This window comes from Camelus dromedarius, chromosome 2 (assembly GCF_036321535.1).
Source record: "Camelus dromedarius isolate mCamDro1 chromosome 2, mCamDro1.pat, whole genome shotgun sequence".
In the NCBI taxonomy this organism is placed as follows: domain Eukaryota; kingdom Metazoa; phylum Chordata; class Mammalia; order Artiodactyla; family Camelidae; genus Camelus; species Camelus dromedarius.
Window position 1 is genome coordinate 40,364,002 of NC_087437.1, and position 27,504 is coordinate 40,391,505.

The 27,504-nt window shown below is 42.2% G+C and overlaps 1 protein-coding gene across 3 annotated transcripts in view; it reads left to right on the top strand.

Moving 5' to 3' along the window:
- Positions 1–5,035: 5,035 nt before the first annotated feature.
- Positions 5,036–27,504, top strand: part of GPR160 (G protein-coupled receptor 160) — a 40,376-nt gene continuing 17,907 nt past the window's right edge. Inside the window, exons 1-2 of one of the 3 annotated variants that reach the window (XM_064492714.1) lie at positions 5,036–5,487; positions 9,675–9,799. The gene's annotated coding sequence lies outside the window, so the exon portion shown is untranslated. Of the gene's footprint in view, positions 5,488–8,826; positions 8,979–9,674; positions 9,800–9,848; positions 9,908–27,504 lie in introns of those variants that run through there. The other 2 variants (XM_031451032.2, XM_031451043.2) reach the window with 2 other exon arrangements.

Consider the following 27,504-nt stretch of genomic DNA (forward strand, 5'->3'; position numbering starts at 1 on the left):
GGCAGGCGTTTCAAGAGGCAGCCACCACGTTGTCACCTCTGCCGAGTTTCCACCACTGGGGCCACTAATACACTATCTGACTCATGGGAAGAAACATTGATAAATTCACCAAGAAAGGAGAGAGCTAACAAGAAGGAGTATGGGCCAACATTTGACATGGTGGTTTTCACAAAGTGTGGGCCCGACTCCCTGGTTGGCGCCGGGCCGCCTGGACCACTCACATACTCCCCCAGGGCTCACCACCCACCGGCGCCCGGGTCTCTGACCTCACCTCCCACCTCTCCCAGTGCGGCTTTCTGAAAGACATCTGAGCCATTTCTTGGTAAATGTTCCCACAAACCAGTCTCAGGAAATGCTTGACAAAACACTCGGCCCCCAACGAGTTCTTATCTCTTAAAGACACATACTGAAATATTTACGGATGAAGTGATACGGGATCTGGGATGTGCTTCTGAGCAAATATGTGGGAGGAAGTGGGTGGGTATGGATGAAATAAGCTTAGCCATGAGTTAATAATTGTTGAAATTGGGTGATAAGAACATGGGGGGGGGTCATTATACTAGTCTATTTTTTGCATGTTTAAAATTTTCCATAATTAAAAAAGTTAAGGGGCAAAAGGGCACTTCATCTCATGTCATGGAAACAGACTTAACTTTTGGATTAGTTTGGGTATTTTACTGCCTAAATAATTGCCTAGACTAAAACAGTAAGTAAATGCAGGCATATGGCTGACAAACAGTCATTTTGTGGAGTCTCGGGAGTCACAGCAGGGAAGAGAAAGTACTAGGTATCTTGTCTGCTGCTCGTCTTGAAACTATTATGGTCCTGTGCCGCAGGGAAGAAGCACATAAAACTCTGGAACATTATTCCAGTAATTGGATTCAAAGGGCTGAAGATACCATCTGGGAAAAGACAGTTTAACTTGATTAAGAGATAATTGTGGTTTTTTATGATGGCGGCAATGATCTGGCTTGACCTGTCTCAAAATTTTCATACATTAGTTTCCAGGCAGCCTATTAGCATTATAATCCCTTTGAATCATGAAACTGTACAAGTCCGAGAAAAACAACTGTGACATGGATAGAATTGTCTTTGGAACATCTTCACCAGCCTTTTTAGCACTCCTGTGAGGCAGTATCATACACTGGAAAGATCACAAAAAAATTGACTCGACTTCCATCTCACACCTGCTGTGACTTTTGGCAAGTTACATAAGCTCTCCAGACCTCAGTTTCCTCATCTATAAAATGGGCCTAATAATACCTACTTTGCAGGGATGCTGTGAGGATTATGGGTAATGTATGCAAAATGCCTCTCCCATCACAGACACTCAGTTAATGGTATCCTGTATTTATAACTGCATGTTCCTCTTTAGCCTACTCCACATCTCCCAATATAGTGCCTAACACATGGTAGGAAGGCAGCACATGTTTGTTGAATTACATTAAAGCTTGAGGTGGTAGATAGAGTTGGGAGGAAGTATTAAGACTATACCTGAACCTTCCCTTTGCAGGCCACACATTCTCATGAGAGCTTCTCCACCTAATTGCTCAAACCAGAAGACAAAGAGTCATTCATATCTCCCTCCTTCTCTCCCTTACATATAATCAATCACCAAATTCTATCTATTCAAGTTTTTAATTTTCACTAGAATCTATTCACGTCCCTCAAATTCTACTGCTACTGCCTTAGTTCAAGACTGTCTTCTTTTTCACCTGTTCTATAGCCAAGTCAGGTCTCTTCACATCTGTTCTCAATTCTTTCTCTTCACTGTAGCTGGAGGGATTTTTTTTTTTTTTGAAAATTTTAAATATTTACAAAATAGAGAGCTTAATAAACTTCCATGTACCCATCACACAGTTTCAACAATAATCAACTTTGTCTCATATATACTCCACCCACTTTCTCCAAAATTCTTGAATCATTTGAAGCAAATTCTAGAAGTCACAGCTTTTGGTGGGGGTTCTTTTCATGCATTCAGAATGAAATTCTAAATCCTTCAGTGGCTTGCCATGATCTGATCCCTGCTGACTTCAACTGCAGATCACAATTTGCTGTTCCCCCTCCCCAGACCCAGTCAAACCATCCTTCTCTCGGTTCCTCCAACATTTTATGTTGTCTCCTTACGATCCTGGCTGGGCTGTATTCAGTGCCCAGAAAGCCAGTCCTTTATCCTCTTTCACTCTCTTTGCTCAGCTTCAACTTTTCCTGCTCTGTCTGTCACCCTGCACATGACTTCTCAAGAGGCCCCTAGGCTAGGGCTCAGTGCCCCTTGTCTGCTCTCTCAGTCCCGTGCTTCTCCTCCATTTATACTTATGTAATTTTGTAAGTAGTCATGCAAAGGTGTCTCCCCTGTTAAACACAAACTCTGGGCATAGGAGCTGTGTCTGCCTTATTCCCCGGTGAGGCACCCAGCCCACAATCCCTTCCTTACAGGAGGTACCTAATAAGTGTCTGTTGAATGAGGTCTCCAAGAAAGGTAAACACAAACACCATACCCACTTCATGTAAATTGCTTATAGACCAGTGTCCTAAACGTTTTATAATCATAAAAGCAATGCTCAGACCTTCAACTGTCCGTGTATTTTGTTATATTCAATGTGACTTTTTTTAAAGACTGTGAGCTGCACTCTGCCAGACCCTGAGGATGAAAGTGAATAATACATGGGTCCTACACCTAGAGAGCTGAGTCTAGTGGAAGAGACAGTCACTTAACTATCTAAAACTTGGTAAACACTTCTCATGTTTTACATGTAGGAGCCAGAATATTTAATTATTTAGACAATCTGTAAAGTGTCAAACAACTAAGAATAAGCAGGAGTTTGCTGTAAAAACAACAGCTACTATTTACTGGGTCCTTCCTTTGGGCCAGGTATAGTGTAAAGCATATTTCACACATGATTTCCTTTAATCCTTACAACACCCTTTGAGATATGCCTCATTATTCCCATTTTACAGGTGTATTTTAAAAACTACCAAGGCTGGGTGGGGTATATAGTTCAGTTGGTGGACCACATGCTTAGTATGCACAAGGTACTGTGTTGAATTCCCAGTACCTCCATTAAAAGAATTAAAAAAAACCCAAAAAACTACCAAGGCATTAAAAACTTAGGTAACTCTAAGTCACCCAGGATTTGAAACCAGGGAGTCTAACTTCAAGGGGAGCACCCCGACACTCTATGCTGGGGCGAACAAGTAATCTTTGAGTACTGCTGTAGGGAAAAATACAATAAAGAACACTTCTCGATTCATCTGCACTTTCCACCCCGTGCTCTGGTGTCAGAAGCTGTGTGTGCACTTTCACGGAAAAATAGCAGCTGTTAAAAAAACTGATAAAGCCAGGTTCCTGTGGGCCCAAGGCGCTAACCACTGAATCTGGACTTTGTACCAAACCTTTCCTATAAAAAATGTATAAACCGGAAACTCTCAAGTTGTGAAGCTACTGCTTGCCATGAACTTAGGCTCTTTTCTCAGGCAACTTGAAAGCTCTGCATTGTCTCCATCACTGTACACTGTATCTTGCCTGCTTACCTCCCACAGGTGGGTGCTGACCAAAAGGATATTTATTATATTTTCAAAAAGAGAAATTGTTACGGGAAATTACATTTTTTGGACCCTGAACCATGAAAAGAGATTTTGTATTAATTATGCATACCTGGGAATTTGTTTTAAATTTTATATTAAGGAAAAATTCAATCATATACCAAAGTAGATCAAATAGTATAATAAACCTGCCTGTACCCATCACCCTGCTTCAACAATGATCAACTCACAGCCGATCTGTTTCATTTATATTGCCATCGACTTCTACCCCTCCTGTTTTATCTTGAAGCAAACATGTTCGGGAATATTTTGAATGCTGTGTTCTGCTGGTAAAGTGTAGAATGTATGGGGTCAATAGAATAAATAAACATGACTTTGTCAGCAACGTACCTGACAAAACAGAAACAAGAGGAACAGGCTGTGTGGTTTTGACCACAGAAAACTGGCGTGGATTATGGGCATTTGCACGGGCAGGTAATAACGCACCAGGTGGGCAAAATTTCACTGTGGACAAGGGAATGTGGTGGGTCTGCCTGTCAAGTATCTTGAGTATAACACCTCTGCCTCTTGTCCCCCCCCACCCCAGCATGTTCGCCACCAGTGTAATTAAGTCACGTCTTTGTGGATCTATATTGCCTCCTGGACTTCCCTAAACCATTGCTGCAGGAAAGGAAACCCCAGAGCAGCACTGTCCAGTCAAAATATGTGAGCCACCTGCATAATTTTGCATTTTTTAGTAGTCACAGTGTAAAAAGAAGAAACAAGTGTAATTAATTTTAGTATTATATTTCTTTAACCTAATATATACAAAATGTTATTATTTTAATACAGTTTCAATATAAACAATTGTTTTCCAGATATTTTACATTATTTCTTTTGTACCAAGTCTTTGAAATGCAGTATATATTTTATAGGTACAACATATCTCAAATTGGACTACCAATATTTTAAGGACTTCATTCATATTTGTAAGTGATGAGTGGCTTCTGTATTGGACAGAGCCCAGGGTAGGGGAATTAACAGCTACTTTGCAATTTTCTTGAAAATAATGCTACTAAAGATTTCTGGCAAAGTTGAAGTACAGTGTGTATAATGCTGGGCTTCTCCAGGAAAGCCACTGAAATGAACACAAAGAACAACAATAAAAAGCTTAGACAAGTCCATCTACAAACAAGGAAGTAAATACAACTTCCCAAATCCAGGCTATGAAGAAATGTGGCTGTTCAGATCTTGAGCAAGATTATAGCAAACAGAAAGGATGTCAGTGGTTCCTGAGAGGTTCTCCGTTTACCACAAGTATGGTAAAGTGTAGAGGCTCTGAACACTTAACATCCTGGTTCTGTTCTTTACAAGCTGTGTGTCTTGGGCAAATTATTTTTCACTTCTCTGTGCCTCATATTCCTCATCTATAAAATGGGGATCATAAAATTAAGGCGGTTGTAAGGATTAAATGAAGTAATACAAGTAAAACACTTAGAACCAGATGCCTGGCCCATGTTAACCTCTCCATAAATGTTAACCATTAAAAACAAAAACCTGAAAAAGGTGAAGGATTAAGTCATGGGTTATTTGGAAGAAGAAAGTTCCAAAAAGAGACAGGAAGTATAAAGGCCCTGAGGCAGAAGCCTACCTGGCATATTAAAACAAACCAGCCAACCACCAAGGAACCTCTTGTGGCTGAGCAGAGAGTGGAGTGTGGGAGGAGATGGTTCCAAGAGGTAATGGCCACAGAGGGGGACAGTGTAGCTTTACAGGCTATTGTAAGGGCTTTGGCTTTTACTGAATGAGAGGGAAGCCACTGGAAAATTTTGACCAGAGAGAGATAACATCTGACCTACATTCTCAAATGACTGTTCCAGCTGCTGCGCTGCAGATGGGCTGAAGGAGGACAAGGTCAAACACAGAGCACCATTCAGGAGGCTATTCCAACAATCCAGTCAAGAGGTGGGTTGTGGCTTGGATCTGGGGAGGAAGCAGTGAAGTGGGGAGAAGTAGTCAGATTACACAAACGTGCAAAAGTGTAGGGGCAAAGATGTTCAAGGCAGTGTTGCTTGTAATTGAGATAAACTAGAGTTAACCTAAATGTCCATTAAAAGAAGGCAGGTTAAATAAATTATGGCACATCTTTTTTTTCTAACTTAAAAACTTCTGTAGTGATTGAAAGAATATGTTATTTTTAAAATTAAAGTCTAAGTGAATAGTACTCATTTTTAATGTTAGTCAATTCAGCATAGAGGGATATTTGCTGTAGTTTCAACAAAAGCATGTTTTGGGACCATGAAAACATCTTGTTTGGCAATTAAAAATACAAACCTAGCAGCAATGAAATTGGAGTTCCTTATTTAAAAAAGAGTTAGAGTCAAACAAAAATATGCACATGTACCTGCTGAACTAGTGTGCCAGTAATTCATGACTGGCCACTACAAAGCATGGGCTTCTATTCTTTTCCTTTTTAAAATTTTCGGTAAAGTATATATAGTCCAGGAAATGAGGAAACAAGGGCTGGTTTTTACTGTAACTTTTAAGTTTGACTTTGCTGTTACAAAGCATCTAAGGTCTGAATAGAGTTGTCTAAGGGGTGAAACTGGGAAGTGGATATGTGATTGTGAATTTACATATTGGTCAGGCATCTCTTTGGTGGAGGTTAAAAACTGATCATTTATTACTCACTCACCACATGCCAGGAAGCACTGTGCCTTGTGTTTTTACAACAATTTCTAATTTTTTCAATACGTAATCTAATTTCTCAAAATTGTCCAAGGTCATTAGCTAAACAAATGGAAGAGCTGAAAGTCATACTCGGATTGTCTCATGCCAAATCCCACCCTCATTCTGCTAGCACACTGTATTCGGTAGAGTTGGCTGGGTTGATTTTTGAGACTTTTCTTAAGAAAGAAAGTGTATCCATTTGGATTATATTCAATTGCTTGCAACAAACCTTAACCAAGAGTGCTGTAAACAAATAAGGGGATTATTTTTCTCACGTAATAAGAAGTCTGGAGCTGGGCAGTCTGCAGTAGGTGTTGCTCATTTTGTGTGTTGCCCTGTGGCCATAAAACGGCTAGTCCCCTTCCAAGTTCCCGGAATAAAACAGAAGGAGAAAAGCGTTGGTGCCCAGGTCAGGAGCACAAAAAACCTGAGCAACTTCCTTCACCTCAGTGGCTGGAATCGAGTCACGTGACAGCCCAACAAGGACGTCTGGGAAGGCGAGTGTTTTGGCTCCACGGGTTGCCTCCTTGGACAAAATCTGGGTTCTTTTAGAAAGGAAGGAGGAGGAATGGACTGAGGAGGTAAGAAGGGTGTGCCCCATGAAGAATATCTGATAGATCAAGGATGTTGGGGGAGAAACAGCTGCCTCAGAAGTGCCACTGGATCAAGTGGATTCTAAGGACTTTGGGCGCCACTGCTGATGTATTTTGCTGCAAGAGGCACGGAAGGTAGTCTTTGTTCTAAGCAGCCCTGGGCTCAGCTTCAATTCTATTATTATGGATGTGTTACTGGGAAAAGGGAAGTAAGAATTACCTCAGTTCTTAGTCACCCCCCCAAAAAAAGAATTTTGAACGAGAGACAGAAACCATGATATAAGCAAGATTTTTATTAGTAAAGTAAAAAAGTAGTATAAGATAGTACACTTCCGAGAACTGGGAGCGGGCCAATCCAAGAGAGGAAAAATGGCGCCGCTCCTTTGTTTTTCCATCTTATATCCTGACTTAGATTGTTTTTTTGTGATTGATTGATTAACAGCTCAGGTTCTTTGAGTGATCAAGCTGATTGACAGCTCAGGTTCCTTGTGTGTTCTGGGTTGTTCCTTTCCCCTCCCTCTCCCCCTGCCCAGTGCTCATTTCTATCTGACTGCGTAACAGATGGAGGAGAGAATGGATATTGGGGAACAAGGAAAGGCTCTGCCCCAGTCCCTCTACCAGCCCCTGAAACTGATTTCCCTTCAGGAAAGAGTCTGGTATGCACAGCCATATATATGCTCTGAATCTGTTCTAGACAGGAGGGGTCTGAGAGCAGTTGTTGACACAGGCTTTGGGATACAGAGTAGTGGGCACCTGAGGATACTTGAGGATGCTGAGAACATTTGAAAACAATTCATTCTCCTAGACTGGCCTGGAAAGAATCATTAAGAGTGCAGGCTAGCTCTTCAGTGTCACCTCCTCCCAGCCCTGTCACTAGCAAGGCACCTCACCTTCCTAGTCCTCCTTTTCCTCTTCTTTAAAGAGGAGTAATAACCCTACCGTGTAGCTTGAAGTGATGCACGTCCAGCTCCTGTTTTATACTATACACGCCACAGATGGCAGCTGTTATTTTTGATAGGAGCGTGTTCTGGCCCATACGACTCCTGCTCTAACTCAGCTCGCATCCTCTCCTCAGCTATATTGACTCACGTGCTATTTCTCTATCTGAACATGCACTCTGCCTAGCTTTCAGCTTCTGGCTTTGCTCCTGGTGGAATCTTGGCTGAAATACTTCACATCCTGGTAAATCCTGTAGTCTTTAGGACTCAGCACACCTCTCCCTTTCTCCAGAAGTTTCTCTCTGACCTCCTCAAGTTAGATCATGCCGCTCCTGGGCCCCCTAACAGCCCACACTTAACTTCTATCACTGTTCAGTTTTACGCCCTTGGGCTGGTTTGGTACATTACTTGTAAGACCAGTAAAGGCATTTTGGGAGGTTAAGAAAGGCCCAGGCCACTCCCCTTGTACCAGGCTCTTCAAGAAAAGGAGGAAGAGGAAATTGTGCCAAGTTTTAAATGTTTAAATAATTGGCAAGTCATAGGTGCTCAACAAATATTTGTTGAATAAATATAACAAATTAGTACTGTTGACATAAAAAAGGCATTGCAATATAAGTGTGTTATCTGCAGATATGCTACTTGCAGATTTTTATTTTAAAATGTGAATTCATACTGCACTACAGGCGGTTTAGTGCACGGATCAAGTTCTGTCTCCATGCGTGTACCCTCATCTGAAGACAACTGCCAGTGGCCCCCTGCCTACCCAGCTGGGGAGATGCTAGCTCCTTGGTCAGGGGTGGGGGTGGGGGTGTCTCAATTCTCGGCCTGCGGAAAGGGGTCTAAGTGCCGGGGGACCCTCCTCGCCGTCCCCGCGTCTTCCACCCTACACCCTCCCGGCGTCCCCCATGCCAGCCTCCACCCCGCCTCTAGCCGCCCCGCCCGTAGGCGGCGCCCTCGGGCCCGTCTCCCGCTGGGGTCGCGGCGGGGCTTGTGCGCTGAATGGTCTGCGTCCGCACTTCCTGGTCGCCGCGGGCGTAGCCGCCGCGGCGTTGCTGCGGGGTTCGTGGGATAGTGCTCGCCGCCCTCGCCCGTCCCTGGTCACCTGGGGCCGGGCGCAGCAGGTGTCCAGGCGGCGTCTGGTCGGGCGCTCAGCGCTGGGGACGCCGAGCGCAAGCCGAGAGCTACCGCACCTCGGGTGAGTTGCGGGGACCTGCGCCTGGAGCCTCGCCGTTGCTTCCCCGGCCCAGGCACGGGAGGACTTACGGCACCGCGCCGCTCCTGCTTCCCGGGTGGACGCTCTGTGTATTACTGGGAGAGGAATGTCCCTCCTACGGACTCAGTGGCTGGGGTTCTCGACTGCTTAAGAGATCTTGGGGTGGGTGGGCTCCCTGGGCTGAAAGCGGAGGACGCCTGAGGCTGAGCGCTCCGGCTGGGGGGTTGTCCTGGGATTGAGGCCCTAGGGGTGAGGTAGTGGGGATGAAACCTGGCGACCTGGGTTGGGCTTATACGCTAACCCAGACACTCGCATCCCCTTTCCGGGGGAGATGCTGTTAAACATCACTAAACAGGTGATGTTATAAAAATAGTGTATGTAACTTTCCTTCGTGGCACACCGAGGTGGGCGTAGTCAGACACACACGCTCGTGTATTCGTTGGGGCGGACTTTGCGTCCCCTCTCCTGGCCCTCGGGCGTTGGGGACCGTGACCCCGCGCGCGCCGGGCACTGGGATTAAGCCTGAGAGTTTTTCAGGGCTGTTTGTTCTCGGAGACTGTGGCGTTCTGGTTCGTTTCTCAGTGACCAGCCTGGGTGGCTCAAAATTCCTTGTAAATTACCTGGGACCACCCTCCGGAATTTGTTGGCTCAGTGAAGTGCCTTTTCTCACCTGGGCAGGTGACTTCGGGATGTAGCCTGCCCCTCCCGGCATTCCGAAGGCGACCTCGAGGACCCCGCCTGCAGAATAAGGTCCAGCTGGGAGGAAACTTGCTTGCTTCGCCCCTCCTTGTGCAAATGACTCGGTAAGTGGGACGAGGGTGTTGCTTAAACCCCAGGGATAAACCCACTCAGATCAGAATTGCAAAGGACAGGTGAAAGTGTTTGGATCTCAGAATTGCTGATTGCTTCAGGTCAGATTATTTCGCTTGTGCTTTTCTGGTTTTTTTTAAGCTGCTTTAATTGTAAAACGATTAATTCACATATACATTATTTACATATTTTTTGGACAGCCTCTAAGACTGGAGTTTCTTTGTGGTATCTCTAGAATAGAATTATTGAGAACTGCAGGTGAGGACCAGCATGGCTTCTATGAGAATCACAAGGACGGGGAACCTGTGGTTTAGAAACTATTTAAGAGACATAAGGCGACAATATGATGTGTAAACCTTGGTTGGATCCTGATTTGATGAAAAAAGTTTTAAAAAATTGTGCTGGTAGAGGATATCTACTGGTTATTTGATAGTATTAAGAATATTAGTTTTGTTTAGTTACTTTTGGTAACATGATTTTTTTTAACCTTTATCTTTTAGAAATACATACTAAATTTGAAATATAGGTTGGGGATTTGCTTCAAAATAATCCAGTTTTGGGGAGGGCTGCTAGTGGAGAAGTCAGAGGGGACAAGCTGAAGGGAGATTGGCTGTGAGTTGTTCCTGATTGAAGCTGGATGAAGGAAGGGTAGGGGGTATGGACTGCCTTGTACTATTGACTCGACTTTTGTATGTTTGGCATTTTCCTTTAAAAGTAACGCCACCACCTTTTTGCAGAAGATAGATTTGGAAGGTCACACAAGTGAGTCTAGATTCAAAGCCTGCCACAGACCCTCACTCTTTGTTAATTAGGCGTAAAGACCGCTTCTCTAGACTCGTAACAAGTCTTCTTTTTCTCCTTCCTTGGGGGGTGCCGCTTTATTTTGTTCCAAAGGCATAGAGCGTTTGCTGAGTGTGACAGAGCTGAGAGGATCAAGTTGATGCAGGTGGATGCTGGGTCAGCTTTTTTGTTTTCATCAAAGGGTATTAGCAAGCCTGGAGATTGAGTTATCTCCAAACGGATAGGTTGTGTAAAATGTGTTAGCAGTTTTTCTGAACTGCCCCAATCCTTTCCAAGTTATGCTCATCAAAAACCAGAGTTCAGAGAAATGAACGCTCCCATACACACTTAGGAAGTGGAAGCACTGTATACATCAATAAAAAGTCTATGTTATGAAAACAAATCGTAAGGTGAATGGAGATCTACTTATTACCTGAAAGAGATCTTATCTGTGTGTGGCCTTTTTCATATCCTTACCTTGTTTGCTTCGGGCATCGTGACACGTAAATATTTAGCAAAGAACTGACTTCTAAAATTTCTGCACATTCTTTTTCAAGAACCCTGCTCTCAAGAGGAGAGATGTGGGAAGTAATATCTATATGTTTATCCAACTTGCTTATTTCCCCCGCTCTGGATTTATCATGTAATTCCTACTCATCCTGTTGTGCCTGATTAGTAATTTGGAAAAGTGATGATCGTATGAGGGAGCTATTAAAGTTCAATAGAGGGAGGAAGGGAAGGCATATCCTGAATGATAAACCCACATTTCTTTGTAACTTCTGTAGAACTGATTTTAATGCCTCTTTGCTTTTAAGAGAAAACAAGCCAAGTAAATTGTATCTGTGAGAGCTGAAAGTTGAAGTGTTAGCTGAAACCCCTCAGCCTAGACCTTGCCCGTGTAGGTTTGCTAGAATAAAAGTTGTAAAGATGCTTTAAGTCAGATTCCATTGAGGAGCTACCAGAGCACATCCCGGTTTCCTCACCGTGCGTGGGGAAATGAGAGAACCAACAACAATCCCCTTACAGTTGGAAAATTTCACAGTAAATTCATGTTGGCACTTAAGGGAAATTGTTCTGCTTGTGGCTTAGTTTTCTCCATGTGAATAAAAGAAATAAGCCACTGTTCAGTGACTTCATTTTCTACCTCAGTTCTCTAAAACAAGAGCATGGAGAGAGAAAAGAAACTTGCCAGGCCCTTAAGTGACCAGGCAGTGACCTTCTGTTTGCTCTCCTCTGTGAGAGGATGGTGGAATTGGACTCTAGAGAGCCGACTGCTAATAGCCATTTTAAGGAATTACCACAAATGTGACACCACCTTCTCCCCACATCACGTTATGAAAGGGTATAAACACATTAGAAAAGCAAATTACAGGCAGCTTTGCTGGCCTGGAAGTGAGAGGAAAGGGTGTTGGCAGTCCAGTCAATACTCCGCTCCTCATTTGTTAGCACTCTGCTCTCATCTCCATCACTTCGTCCCATCCTGTGCAGTGGAGCCGCAGTGCTGGAGGCTTATTTTAGTTTTTAACAGATGAGAACATTGAAATCTAAAGAAGGTAAGCCTTCTCAGGTTGTTTCTTTAGAGATATGGGGGAAGGAAATGTCACATTCTTGAAGAGTGCAAGTAGCCTTCACACACATGTTTTTAATTCTCACAAAGTTCTCTGAGTGAAGTGTTATCAGCCCATTTTGCAGGTGAAATTGTTAAGCTAAGAGAGGTTAGTAGTTCACTTGAGGTCTGGCAGCTGGTAAAGCAGAGCCAGGATTCAGATTCAGGATCTGTTGGATCTTAGTGTTTACATTCTTTCCAGCCTCTGTGCTGTTCCAAACTCTAGCAGACAGCAGGGCTACCGTCAGCAGGAGTTGGTTAGTTCATCTAGGCAACCTATCTTTCTGCCACACTCAACTGCGCGGGTTACAGTCTGGGGGCCTGCACCACATCCAACCAACAGGTCGGCACAGAGTTTACAAACAAAACCAAACTGACCCAACATTAAAAACTGGGAGATATCAAATATTCTGCCCTGAAGAATTCCCGAAAACAAGTACCAGAGCAGCCTTATCTCCAGGGAAGGGTAATGTCTTCCTGTTCCCCCTGGTCTCCACCACTCCCTACCGTGTCCCCCATCCTTGAGGCAGGGGACCATCGCACTTGCATTGTTGTTTTTAACAGTAAGAGGTCTTTCTCTGTGTGTATCTCCCCAAAATGGGATTACAAAAGAGAGGTTGAGGGCTCTTGTCCCAAGAAAAATGGGAAAGAGCATATTCCTCAGAGAGAATGAAGATGCTCGTGTTTACTCTGCAGAGCTTCTATGACAGAAGATACAAGGTATGTCATTTTTCTCTCACCCTGTCTGCTTTTCTCATTTATGTAGAAGTTATAGTTTACTACCCCTGCAGTACCACAAAAATGGAGTGCTTGTGTGGGCACCCGCAGCAGAGAAAAGGAGTGCCGCGCAGATCCCAACACTGGCTCTTTGTGAGTGGGACCGTGGTCTTGTGTCCCCTGGGGGTTCCCAGAGTGTCCTGTGGGGATGGGGCACCAAGAAGCCATTTCTCTTTAAGCAGCCTGACACTGGGGTCCAGATGGCTCCTGAGCTTGTGGGCTGGCTCTCTGTAGCTGCTCTGAGGGGAACCCAGAAGGTACTACCCTCTCACTCCTCTGCCCACCCCTCCCGCTAGTGACACATCTGTCCTACATGCGGCTGAGGCCAAGCCCTGTGGGAAAGCCCTGCAGGCGTGAGGAGTGGGTGTGCCCTCGTCCAGCCTTTGAGAGGCTTCTGTTGTACAAGTCCAAGGGTGGCCTAGTTTCCTTATCTTGAAACTTTTGCCTAAGGGTTGTGGGACAGATGCTGTCACTTCTCCCTATAATCTGGAGTTTTGTTATAGTGGAAGCTTCTGTTTAGATCTTTGTTTCCTTTCCCTGAATTTTGAGTGTTCACAGCAGTTGGGGGGGGGGTGGTGAGGTGGAGGACGGGAAGAGGAAATACGGATGGAGCCTTGTAGAGTGGCTTTGCGGAGATATCAGGTGCAGTTTTGAGGGCTCTGTCACTAGAACTGCCCGTGTAGGTGTGCATGCACCCCTGCGTGAGAAGGGAAATGGGCCAAGGGCGGTGCTGCAGGTGGACTGCCTTATTGGGTTGAAAGTCCATTTAGAGGCTGAGGTGTTTGGTAACCGCCAGGCCAGCAGGTTGATTGGATCCTTTTAGGAGCGCCCTGGGATTTAGGTGTGCAGGTGGTGATCCTCAGGGAGGTGATTACTATCTCCGTGTCAAACCGGCAGCCGGCCAGGAAAGGGCCCCAAGTGTGGCCGCTGATTTCTGTCTGGTTCTCCCACCACCTGGCTACTGTGTGACCTTGGCCAAGTTTTTTTTAAACCAGTCTCCCGTGTAAAGTGGAAGTGTTAATGATCCCCATCTGCTAGGGCAGTGAGGATTCGATGGCACGTGGGATGCCAGGCGTGGAATAAGGCTTCACCGCAGGCTAGCAATTGCTCATGTTGAGCCCCGCCTCCTTCACTTTTGCCTTTATTTGGGAGGGCTTCCCCAGGATTTAGAAAGCAGGCTGCAGGGGAGAAATGCCTTCCAGCTCTGACCTCTGTTTTCAGAGGGAGCCGGGGCTGCCTCGTGGCCTTAGGGAAATGTTCTCCGTGACAAAATTCAGCAGAGGATTTGGTGGAGCCGCAGCTTTGAAACTGATGCAGAGAATGGGGCCCGAGCCCGGGGCTTTGGCTCTGTTGTTTGGGGATTAAATCCTCTCTGACTCTGGAAAGGAGCTGGATCCCCAGCGGCCTCCCCTCCGGGTGGAAGAGCTGGAACTGTGGGACGGCGCCTTTGCACCGCGGGCGGGGCTCTCGGCCAACTGCGCCCTCGGAGCATCTGGTACCTCTTGGATCAGCTGGGGATGCGCACTCCCGGTAGGAACGTCGCGAGGGGCTGACAGGAGTGTTGAGAAATCCTGACCCAGGCCCAGCAGAGTACTACGTCTGGCTTGCCCTTCAGTGGTGAAATCATAGACCAGGTACACCGGCAGGTTTACTTTTAACTTGGAGAGGTAATACAGATGCTGTTAACTCGTATTTACGAAGCACTTTTGGAGTCTTAAAAGGGCTATCTAATTTGATCTTTAACCGGTGGTATGGGGTTGTTGGCATTTGTTTTGACTGCCTTTTGCTCTCTGTCAGGAGAGGTGCCCAAGTGAACTGACGTTCAAGCCAGAAGTGAGCCCAGCAGTGGGACGTGGGAATGGGCTGTTCGCTTTACTTTATCAGAGGAGGTAGCAGGAGTTTGTGTTCTTTATGCCCTTTAGGAATCATAGGGAGCCCTGTCATCCTGGGGAGGGAAAGGGAGAGATTGAGAGCCAAGGTGTTCCCCGGGAAGCTGAAAGCATCCCCATGTCCAGGGAGGCCAAATGGACGGGTAGCCAGCCCCCCGCCCCCGAAGTCCCCTGCAAGCAGCCGAGGCAGAGTCCCCCTGTTGACAGCTCCTGCCCAGACCCGTTCGTGGAAGTGCCAGCGGGGCCCAGGGAGGAGGAGAGGCTGTTGGATTCCCTCCTCCTCCTGCCCAGGTCCAGGCCCCTTCATGGAGCCACGGCCTTTCTCCTCCTTTCCTTCCCCCTCCTCCTCTTCTGGCCAGGAGTTCCAGTGAGGTACTGAACACCCTCCGCCGCCCTCGCCCCCAGCTACCAGGCCGCAAAGCCTGCCCCCTTCCGACCGCCCTCGAGGGCCTTTCCCTCCACTGCCTCCGCTATTTCCCGTTGGAACCCTTGCCCCGCTGCCCCTAATCCCGCACAGGCGCCTTCCCTCCCACCTTCCGTTTATTCTGCAAGTTGAAGGGAAAAAAACCATCTGTGACCCCACTATCCAAGGATCCAAAGACATTAGCCTTTTGGCACATTTCCTTCCGGTTTTGTTTGCTTTTGCCTTTGCTTTTTCTAAATTTAATAAATTTTAACATTTTATAAACATTCAATTCATGTTAGCATTTTCACTGGGTTGTCATACTGTGATTAACAGTTATCATAGCATTTTTCCATGTCTTTACAAATATCCTTTGTAATAATTGCATGCTCTTTCAGTCTTTTTTAGCCATTATCTTGATACTAAAGAACCAGGCGATTGCTCATTTTTTGATATTGTGATTCACTCCAAATTGAATGTACGTCAACCTTTGATTCTGTGATATAATATATTTGCTTTCCACCCCTAGTTCCTGGTACAGAGCTCCCAATGACAGGAGCATCTGTTGTTACACATAATAAGCCCCTTTCAACCTTACCTGAGTTATGCTAATAAAGTGATTCTTGGAGACTGGGGTTGGTTACCAGAGGAACCAACCACATGATCAGAGGGTGTAACTTTTAGCCCCCACCTCCCTACCAGAAGGGAAGAGGGGCTTGAGATTGAATGCAATCACCAAGGACCGATGATTTAATCATTCAGGCCTCTGTAATAGAATCTCCATAAAATCCCCTAAACAAAGGAATTTGGAGAGCTTGAGTTGGCCAACACATCAAGGTGCTAGGAGGGTGGTGGGCCCAGCGAGATCCTGGAAGCTCTGTGCTCCTTCCCCATACCTTGCCCTCTGCATCTCTCCCATTTGACTCTTTTTGAGTTGCATATTTTAAAATAAATTGGTAAAAAAAAAAAATTTAAAAATAAAATAAACTGTAAGTAAAGTGTTTCCCTGAGTTCTGTAAGATGTTAAAGCAGATCATTGAACCTGAGGAGGGGGTCATGGGAATGGTTGATTTACAGCCACTTGGTGGAAGTACAGGTGACAACCTGGGACTTGAGACTGGCACCTGAAGTGGGAAGCAGTCTTGCGGAGTTGAGCCCTCAGTCCACAAGATGGAGCCGTGTGCTAACTCTTCGAAGTTCATGTCAGAATTGTGTGTGTGGAAAAACCCACACATTTGGTGTCAGAAGTGTTGTGGGTAGAGACGGTATTTTTAACCTTTGGATTTCATTTCACATTATTTGAGATAGATTCCTGTAAGAATAATTCCTGAGTCAAGGTTTTAAATAGGAAAATGTTTGCTTTATGATTACAAAAGCAGTAAATTTTCATCATGGAAAATCTGGCAAGCATAGGCGAGTATAAAAAGTAAATGCACACCCATCGTCTCACCAACCAGAGGCGGTCACTGTGAGTGTGGCTCAGATGTGTCCCAGCAGGATGTGTGGCATGCACATCCTTGATTTTCAATGTGGGACGCATGGACCAGCAGCACTGGGAGCATGTTAGAAATACAGAACCTCAGGCCCATCCCAGACATAGTTAATCAGAACCCAGCTTTTAACCGGATCCACATTCAAGCTTGAGAAGTATTGGTCTACAAGACCGTGACCTTACCAGTTACAGGTGGCATGGCATTAATGACTTCTGACCCAGGTATATACATACATTTTTTCCTGTTTACCCAATATTGGAATAATCCTGTATGCACACTGATTTTCAGCCCCCACCTTAATACCACAAGACTATCTGAGGACAAGAGCTGGCTCCTCTCAGTAGCGCTGATTCTCAGGGATCGGTAGAATCTGGGAGGCACAGGGAATTCCATTACCTCCCCTCCCCCGAAAAGCCCTGATATATACAGCTTTGACCTTGCTTCTCTCATTTAACATTATATTGTCAACATTTTCCAGTTTTTTATTTTTCTGAAAAATGGGTCTTTCATGGCTGCAGATAGTAGTTCACTTTATGACTGTCGTAATTCATTTGACTACTTCCCTATTGTCAGGATTTAAATTGTTCTGATCCATTTGGGGCAGGAGAGCATTCTGTGGGCTGTTGCAGGTATGCTGAAGTGAGCTGCTCAGGCAGTAATCACTTCCTTCAGCATTAATTATTTCCTTATGATGAATTCCTGGAGTGGAGACACTGGGTCAAAAGGCATGAACATTTTACACACTCCCTAACATGCGCCAGGATGTGGGAAGTACCTGACACCGTACCCTGCTGGGCACTGGGTAGTGTGGTCTATAGACAGATTCTCTGGGGAGCAGCAATCATGCCTTTTTCCTCATCACGTGTCAAGGCCTGACTTAGAGCAGATTCTAAAGTATGATTCCCAGGGGGGTTGCAGGGTGGGAGGGAAGTTACTGGAAGGGTGGGTGGCTGCCTGTGGTGGTGGTTGCGTTTCTTCCTTCTGCCCGGAGTCCTGAGTTTAACAGATGCCACCAGCCAGGCAGCAGCTTCCTTCAGGGTGTGTCTGCACATTTTAACTCTCCTTCCAGGACTCATCTTCCAGTGGCTGGAGGGGCAGGATGGGGAGTTAGTGGAGACCTGAAATGACCTCGCTTACTAGTCCTGAGTCCGCTGGGCCTGACTGGCACCAAACTTGTTTTGCTTCCTAAGTCTGGAACTGCCAGACAGTTTTTATTACAGTCTTTCTATTTAAGTATCCAGTGATATTTCTCCAAAAAAATTTTTTTCAGAAAAACCTGTGTATTCATTACCCATGATCTTCACTGCCCTTGCAGATCCGAGGGACTGAGAATTCTATGGTCCTTGATCTAAGGATTGGAGAAATCAATGACTTAAAATGAATTCAGATGAGATTGGGTGGCTGTCTCATCCTCCCAGACTTCAGACTATACTACAAAGTGACAGTAATCAAAACAGCATGTTACTGGCACAAAAACAGACAGATTAATGGAATGAAATAGAGAGCCCAGAAATAAACCCATATGCCTATTAATCTATGACACAGGAGGCAAGAATAACACAATAGAGAAAAAACTCTCTTAAACAGGTGGTGCTGGGAAAACTGGACAGTTATATGTAAAAGAAGGAGATTAGAACATTCTTTTTTTAATTGAAGTAAAGTCAGTTTACACTGTTGTGTCAACTTTTGGTGTAAAGCATGTTTCAATCATACACACACATATATATAATTTTATATATATATATATATATATATATTCCTTTTCATATTCTTTTTCATTATAGGTTACTACAAGATATTGAATATAGTTGCCCATGCTATGCAGTATAAACTTGTTGTTTATCTGTTTTATATATAGTAGTTGGTATCTGCAAATCTCCAACTCCCATTTTATCCCTTCCACCTTCTTTTCCCCCCTGGTAACCATGAGTTTGTTTTCTATGTCTGTGAATCTATTTCTGTTTTGTAAATAAATTCATTTGTGTGTTTTTGGTTTTGTTTTTAAGATTCCACACATGATATTTTTCTTTCTCTTTCTGGCTTACTTCACTTAGAATGATGATCTCCAGGTCCATCCATGTTGCTGAAAATGGCATTATTTTATTATTTTTAATGGCTGAGTAGTATTCCATTGTAGAAATATACCACATCTTCTTTATCCAGTCATCTGTCAATGAATGTTTAGGTTGTTTTCATGTTTTGGCTATTGTATAATGCTGCTATGAACCATTGGTGTGCATGTATGTTTTCAAATTAGAGTTCTGTCCCAATATATGCCCAGGAGTGGGATTGCTGGATCATATTGTAAGTATTTTTTAATTTTTAAAATTGGGGGGGGGGGAGATAATTAGTTTGTTTTTTTTGTTTTTTTTACTTATTTTTAATGGAAGTGCTGGGGGTTGAACCCAAGACCTTGTGCATGCTAGGCACACAGTCTACTACTGAACTATACCCTCCCCCTGGTAATTCTATTTTTAGTTTTTTGAGGAATCTCCATACTGTTTTCCATAATGGCCTCATCAAACTACATTCCCACCAACAGTGTAGGAGGATTCTCCACATCCTCTTTAGCATTTATCATTTGTGGACTTTTTAATGGTGGCCATTCTGACTGGTATGAGGTGATACTTCATTATAGTTTAGATTTGCATTTCTCTGATAATTAGTGATACTAAGCATTTTTTTCATGTGCCTTCTGGCCATTTGTATGTGTTCACTGGAGAATTGCTTGTTTAGGTCTTCTACCCATATTTGGATTGGATTTTTTGTTTGTTTGTTTGTTTTTTGTTATTAGATTGTATGAGCTGTTTATATATTCTGAAAATTAAACCCTTGTCAATCACATCATTTGCAAATATTTTCTCCCATTCCATAGGCTGCCTTTTGTTTTGCTTATGGTTGCCTTTGCTTGCAAAAGCTTATAAGTTTAATTAGGTCCCATTTGTTTATTTTTGCTTTTATTTCTGTTGCCTGGGTGGACTGCCCTAGGAGAAATTGCTAAGATTTGTCAGAAAATCTTTTGCCTGTTTTCTTCTAGGAGGCTTATTGTGTCTTGTCTTATGCATTAGTCTTTAGGCCATTTTGAGTTTATTTTTGTGTATAGTGTGAGGGAGTGGTCTAACTTCATTCATTTACATGTGACTGTTCAGTTTTCCCAACACCACTTGCTGAAGACACTGTCTTTTCTCCATTGCATATTCTTATCTCCTTTGTTGAAGTTTAGTTGGCCATAAGTGTGTGGGTTTATTTCTGGGCTCTATTTCTGTTCCATTGATCCATATGTCTTTCTGCCAATACCATGCTGTTTTGATGACTGTAGCTCTGTAGTATTGTCTGAAGTCTGGGAGGGTTATTCTTTCAGCTTTGTTCTTTTTCTTCAGTATTGCTTTGACAATTCTGTGTCTTTGGGGATTCCATATAAATTTTAGGGTTATTTGTTCTAGTTCTGTGAAAAATGTTCTGGGTAATTTGATAGGGTTTGCATTAAATCTGTAGGTTGCTTTGGGTAGTATGGCCATTTTAAGAATATTGATTCTTCCATTCCAAGAGCATAGGATATCTTTCCATTTCTTTAAATCATCTTTAATTTCCTTAATCGATGTTTTGCGGTTCTTCATGTATAAGTCTTTCACCTCCCTGGTCATATTTACTCCTCAGTATTTTTTTTTTTTTTTTTGATGTGACTTTAAAAGGGATTGTTTCTTTCCTTTCCTTTCCTGTTATTTCATTGTTAGTATAAAGAAATGCAGCTGATTTCTGTATGTTAATCTTGTATCCTGCTACCTTGCTGAATTTTTTTTTTATCAGCTATAGTAGTTTTTGTGTGGAGCCTTTAGGGTTTTCTATATATAGTATCATGTCATCCGCATATTGTGACAATTTTGTCTCTTCTCTTCCAATTTGGATCCCTTTTATTTATTTTTCTTGTCTGATTGCTATGGCTAGGACTTCCAATGCTATGTTGAATATTTGTGAGAGTGGGTAGAACATTCTTACACAAAATGCACACACCATATACAAAAATAAACTTAAAATTGATTAGAGACCTAAATGTAAGACCTGAAACCATAAAATACCTAGAACATAGGCAGAACACCCTTTGACATAAATTGTAGAAATATTTTTTGGATCAAAGCAAAGATAAACAAATGGGACCTAATTAAACTTAAAGCTTTTGCACAATAAAGGAAACCATCAACAAAACAAAAAGCAACCTGTGGCATGGAGAAAATATTTGCAAATGGTAATACAACAAGGTGTTACTATCCAAAATATATAACAACTCATGTAATTGAATATCAAAAAAATACAACCCAATCAAAAAATGGGCAGAAGACTTGAACAAACATTTTTCCAAAGAAGACATACGGATGATTAACAGGCACATGAAAAGATGCTCAACATCGCTAATTTTTACAGAAATGCAAATCAAAGCAACAGTGAGCTATCACCTCAGACCTGTCAGAATAACTATCATCCAGAAGTCTACAAATAACAAATGTTGATGAGGATATAGAGAAGAGAGAACCCTGGTACACTCTTGGTGTAACAGAAAACTGGTGCACCCACTATGGAAAGCAGTGCCGGAAGTTCCTTAAAAAGCTAAAAATAGAACTACCATATGATCCAACAATTCTACTCCTGGGTATATATACCCTCCCCAAAAAAAAGAAAGAAAAAGAAAACACTAATTTGTAAAGATACATGCACCCCAATGTTCATAACAGCACTATTTACAATAGTCAAGATATGGAAGCAACCCAAGTGTCCATCAACAGATGACTGGATAAAGACGATATGATGTGTGAGTGTGTGTGTGTACATACATGTATATGTACATGTATATGAATATACATGTACACACACATACACAACGGAATACTACTCAGCCATAAAAGAATGCTATTTACTGCAACATGGATGGACCTAGAGAGTATTATACTTAGTGAAATAAGTGAGACAAAGACAAATACTATATGATATCACTTATATGTCGAATCTAAAAAACTTAACAAATGTATATAGCAAAACAGAAACATACTCACAGACAAAACAAACTAGTGGTTACCAGTGGGGAGAGGGAAAGAGAGAGGAGCAATATAGGGGTATAGGGTTAAGAAATACAGAATACTGTATATAAAATAGATAAGCAACTAGGATATATTACATAGCACAGGGAATTATAGCCATTATCTTATAATAACTTTTAATGGAGTATAGTCTAAAACTGCTGAATTACTGCTGTACACCTGAAACTAATACAGTATTGCAAATCAGCTCTACTTCAATAAAAAGATAAATCAATATGAGGAGATGTGTATGTTATATTTTCCAAATCGTGAAAGAATGGAAACAGGTGAGTGTTTATGGTAGGAGAGTAAGCTGGGGAAGGTCTGGGATGCTGTTGCTGACGACTTACGGGAGAACTAGGCCTTAGTCAACTGGGCAGGCTGCCCCAGATGGTATGCAGTTGAGAAAAGGACCTCCCTCAGGTGACTGGCCTGGTTCACTTTCTCAGCAATGACCAACAAAGCCGTAGTTTTAGAAACCATGAACATCTGAACTCGAGCAGTGTCGCCATCTCTCTGGTTGTTGAGTCATCCTGGGAGCCATGTTCAGGAACTTGGGACTGTGAGTGAGGTCTCACTGAGTACAGGTTTCTAACTGGTACTTCCGGCATGCTGATTGTATGCTTAAACCCCTTCCTTTGCTTAAGAGCAAGACTGAAGTTGATGATAATCATTGAGAACTAGGACCCTGTCTCCAATTCAAATGTGCTTTGAAGATGAAACCTCTTTTACAACCGTGTTTACTAAGCAGTCATCCCGTATGTATTTGGACATTTCTGGTAGTGGTGCAAACACTGGCTCCCAAACTAACATGTCCAACTTTCAAACAACTCACCTCGTAACCCTTCAGCTATTGCTCTTATGTATCCCTTTCCCAGGTGTGTTGACTTCTTTAGGTTTATTCCTGTTTACTAATATCTCTTAAAATTTGGTGGCAAGAACTGACTAATACAAGATGTGGAACTTCTTTCTTAATTCTGAACATTGTACTTACATTAATTATCTGTTCCTACCAAAATGAAGAGATGAATATACATGCAGAATTTCCAGTAAATAAGAAGATACAGTCACATTGGAAGGGAGGGATATGTGAAAATATATAGTAACAGAATATTAATTTACGAGCAAACCTAGGGCTTTGGGTAAAAATGAATGGTAGCTGTATGGAAAACTGAATCATATCAGTGTAACCTAATTTTTTCAAGAATGTTGTCAGGATCTGGAGGAAACAGGGCACATATATCGTGACTTTCTCATGCTGTTGATGTAATTATGCATAACGTAATCCTCAGCAACCCAGGGAAACATAGTTTAGCTTATATGATACCACAGTTGGATGGTGGAAAGGTCAGAGACATCAAGGACGTGGTGCTGGTGTGGGATAGCTCTTATAAGAGGTCCATCTGGGACCCAGTTCTATTAAATCAACTTTATTCTGTGACTAGTGATGTATTGTGTATATTATTGTTTGTGTGCCAGAAATGCTGGAAAGAGAAGTCAAAATGACCTGGACAAACTGGGTGGTTACATACTGGACAGTGTGAAATGAAGGCTAATTAATTTTGTAAGTAGGAAGTTCAAATTGGAGAATGATTGGTTTTCTGCCTGTTCCTGGCAGAAAAAGCCCCTGGGCCATGGTGAATCACAGGGTAGCTGAGCCATCAGTAATTATAATACGAGTTTATGTAGAGTACCACCCTTCAGAAGTCAGTGCTCTGGTTAAGAATCCTTCAGTGAGGCTGAGAGCAGGCAAAATATGCAATGAAGGCTTAGGGTGGATAAAAATTCTGAAATAGAAGCAGGGACCTTTGCAGCAAGATGGAAGGGATATGAAAAAGAAGCAGTTAGAAGTATTTTAGGGGTAGGATGGGTTAAAATGCTATAAAAAGATTAAAAATGCAGTGGCTCAGGTCCAGTACAGGTTTATTTCTCTCATGTAACAGTCCTGGGTGGGTATTTCGGGTCATCTGGTGGCCCTGCACCCTCTGCTGCCTTCACCATGTGTCCTTCAGAGTTGCTCTGGTTGCCCATAGTAAGGGGGAATGAGCTCAGCCCAGAATGGTTAATATCACATCTGCTCACATCCCCTCGGCCAGAAATCAGTCCTGTGGCCACACCTACCTACGAGGGTCAGCTGTGTGCTTCAGAAAAAGGAGGCGGCGCAAATTTTGAGAATGACTGTTTCTGCCATACCTCTAAGAAACAGTAGTGAAATTGACGACAGATTTCTTAGCAACAATGGAGTTTAGAACATAAGAGAGTACATACCTTCAACTTATTTAATACTAGTTAAACTGTCATTCAGGAATGAAGGTCAGCAGTCCCTAAGGAGGAGAATTGGGCAGAACTGTATCTAACAGAAGTACATACGCACTCACCCTGTGACCCAGCGGTCCCACTCCTGATAGTTATTCCAGAGGAAACACCTGCACAAATCACTTTTGTAGAAAATGTTTAGGAACTACAAACTAGAAACGAGTGATAGGACGGGTGGATATGGGTAATAAAAATGGAAATAGAATTTTCCTGAGTATACCTTTTTAAGTAGTTTTGATTTTGAATCATGTAAATATCTTATTCAATTACTTAAAATTAAATAAAAATGGAAACAAAGCAAATTCTGTCATTGAATATACAAAGAGCAACTAATAATCAAAAACAATACCATATGATATCACTTATATGCGGAATATAAAAAAAACTAACTTATTTACAAAATAGAAACAGACTCACAGACAGAGAAAACAAACTTAGGGTTACCAGGTGGGAAAGAGGGTGGGAAGGGATAAATTGGGAGTTCAAGATTTGCAGATACTAATATACTTAAAATAGATAAACAGCAAGCTTATACTGTATAGCACAGGGGACCAAATTCAATATCTTATAGTAACTTAGAATGAAATGAAAAAAAAATAGGAAAATGAATATATATATGTTCCTATATGACTGAAGCATTGTGCTGTACACCAGAAATTGACACATTGTAAACTGACTATACTTTAATAAAAATATTTTTTAAAAACAGTATATCAAATTGATTACATAACCATAAAGAGGAAAAAGAACTAATTCAGGTAACTTTTTAACACAATACTCAGACTCTATACCCATAGTAGGGATATAGTCAAGGGGAAAAGGTGTGGGAAAAAAGTTACACTTTATTTACATGGTTAATTGTTGGCAATGGTATCAGTGTAGTAACTTGGAAACTATTTAGTAAGTATTGTAGTTAGACCAAATAGGTCAACATCCTAATGTAACTGGGAACCAGCTTCTCACTATGGGAGAAGAGAAATAAAAATACATACTGAGATGAGGTGAGGAAGAATCCTGTGTTGTTAGCTTTGAATTGGAGGTTATCAGTATCGGCTCTTGATTTAAAAAAAAGAAAAACATTCTAGCCCTGCCCACTAAAAGGGCCTAGACACAGACACCCCAGTAGTAACGGGCACACTCTGTGCCCAGGTTTTGCTTCTTAAACGCTTTTTTTTTTTTTTTTTTTTTTTTAACTACAAGGAACTAGGGTTCCTACAAAGAAGTAACTCTGGGTCTGCAGAAGTACAAGATGCCAGAAAGTAAACAAGTGGCTTATGACTGACTGGACATGTCAAGAGGACAGAGTTCCAGGCTGAAGGAACTCTGATAGGATGAATGTGGGAAAATTCAGCTATTCAGAGGAACAGTGGTGGCAGTGGATTATAGCATACTGAATAAAAACAAACCCATGAATCCCTAATACATTTTGAGGGAAAAAAATTGTCAGCTGGTAAAAACAGAATGAATCATTGAATTATAAAAAAACACTAAGTTGCAGTTCCCATTATGATGATTGATTCAGGCCATGGATACTGAAACTATTCGTTGAGACTTTGCTGGGGAGCAGCATCGTCTGGCAGCCTCAAGGTATGACCCTAGAGATTGCTTACTGATTACAAAAGGGAGAAGGCACCCCTACAATAGAGAAATGTGGCACGCACCTCCTTAATCAAGATGATTGGCCTAGAGTCTGCAAAAATGTCTATCATGAAGGATCAAAAAGAACAAATGGCAGGGAACTATTCTAAATTAAAGTAGAATGAAATGATGTGACAAGTGAAAGTAATGTGTTATCCTTGATTGGATCTCAGATTTTTTTTTAAGCTACAAAGGACAATATTAGGACAATTGGGGAGATTTTAATATGAACTGTGTATTAGATAGTATTATTATGTTACTAATTAATTTCCTGAGTAAAATAATGGTATTGTAGTTATTTAGAAAAATAGCTATCCAGTCATAAAATCAAAAATCATTGTAGGAAAAATGAGAAAATATAGGGCTAACCTGTATAGGAATAACCTAGGAAAACCATTTTTAAAATTTGGTATATTTTCATCCAGTCTACATATTTTAAACAAAATTGAATTGTACTGTACATGTTTTTTTATATTGCTTCTTTCTGTTCCATATTATTGACAGTTCTCCATTGTATTAAATAGTTCTCAAAGACATTATTTTAAGTGGTTATATAATATCTCTGTAGGTTTTCTTAATTTTGAATGTATTTTTTTGAGCTTTATTACCATATTTCATCCAGTCTAACCTTCCATCAGTTGTAAGACGTCATTATTTTATATATCACTAAAAAGGGAAATATCCTGCCAAATTATGATGCAGTATTTTTTTTACTTAGAATGGTTATCTTTATTGAAAGAGCTCCTTTAGACTTATTTAGCCAGTTTTTTTTGTCATACCTTTTTTGTATATGCATAATTAGAAAGGTATAAAGAAGTAAATTGGTTAAGGTCTTCCTTGAACTTCACGTTGAATGTCCAGCTTTTCTGAATTACATGTTAGTTTAGCCTTCAGAATCTGTTTTTCCCCACAGTATCACCCTCTGTGCTATGAAAAGCATTGGGTGGTACAGCATTTAGGAGTGCTCCACTCTTTGAATTTTACACCTTAAATGGATGAACTGTATGGTATGTGAATTATATCCCAGTAAAGCTGTTTAAAACAAAAAGTTCCATTATTAGGTCTGGGATTTTCTTCCAAGCCAAAAATTCTGATGCTTCCTGATCTTACCAGAAGGTGTCAATAGAAATTTTCAAACAGCAACCAAGGACTCTTCAAGTGGTCTTTAAATGGTAGTTGACCAAAACATATCTGCGCAGTCAAGCCACCAGGAAAAACCACTGAGTTCACTCCCACATGGGCAGTGATAAGCCGTATCTGGCTAACAGTGATTGTATGATGCCATCAGCATCCTGACTGAAGAGACATACCAAATGTTGGGGAGCAGTGTGTCCTAAAGTGTTGAAATACAGACTCTTGTTTTAAAATAAAATTTAAAAAAATTTTTATTTAAATATAATTTTAATTTTTCCTAAGTAACAAAGGTAGACAACTCAAGGGATTATCTAGTTGGGTCACAAGGGTTATTCCAGGAGGGGGAAAAATTTTTTTTCTACCTACTCCCCACAGGCAACTTCAGCTCTTTGAGCTGATGGATTTACCTCTATCTCTGGTAACAGGCTTCTAATAACGGTTTTCACTTTAATCCTCACCTGTCAACTTCCTAAAAGGAAAATGATTATCTAGGTGCTTCCACCTTGATCCTTGCTGGCAAGACCCACTCCACCACCACCATACCCACGAACCCTCTCCAGACCTGGCCTATCAATGTAACTGTTACAGTTAGG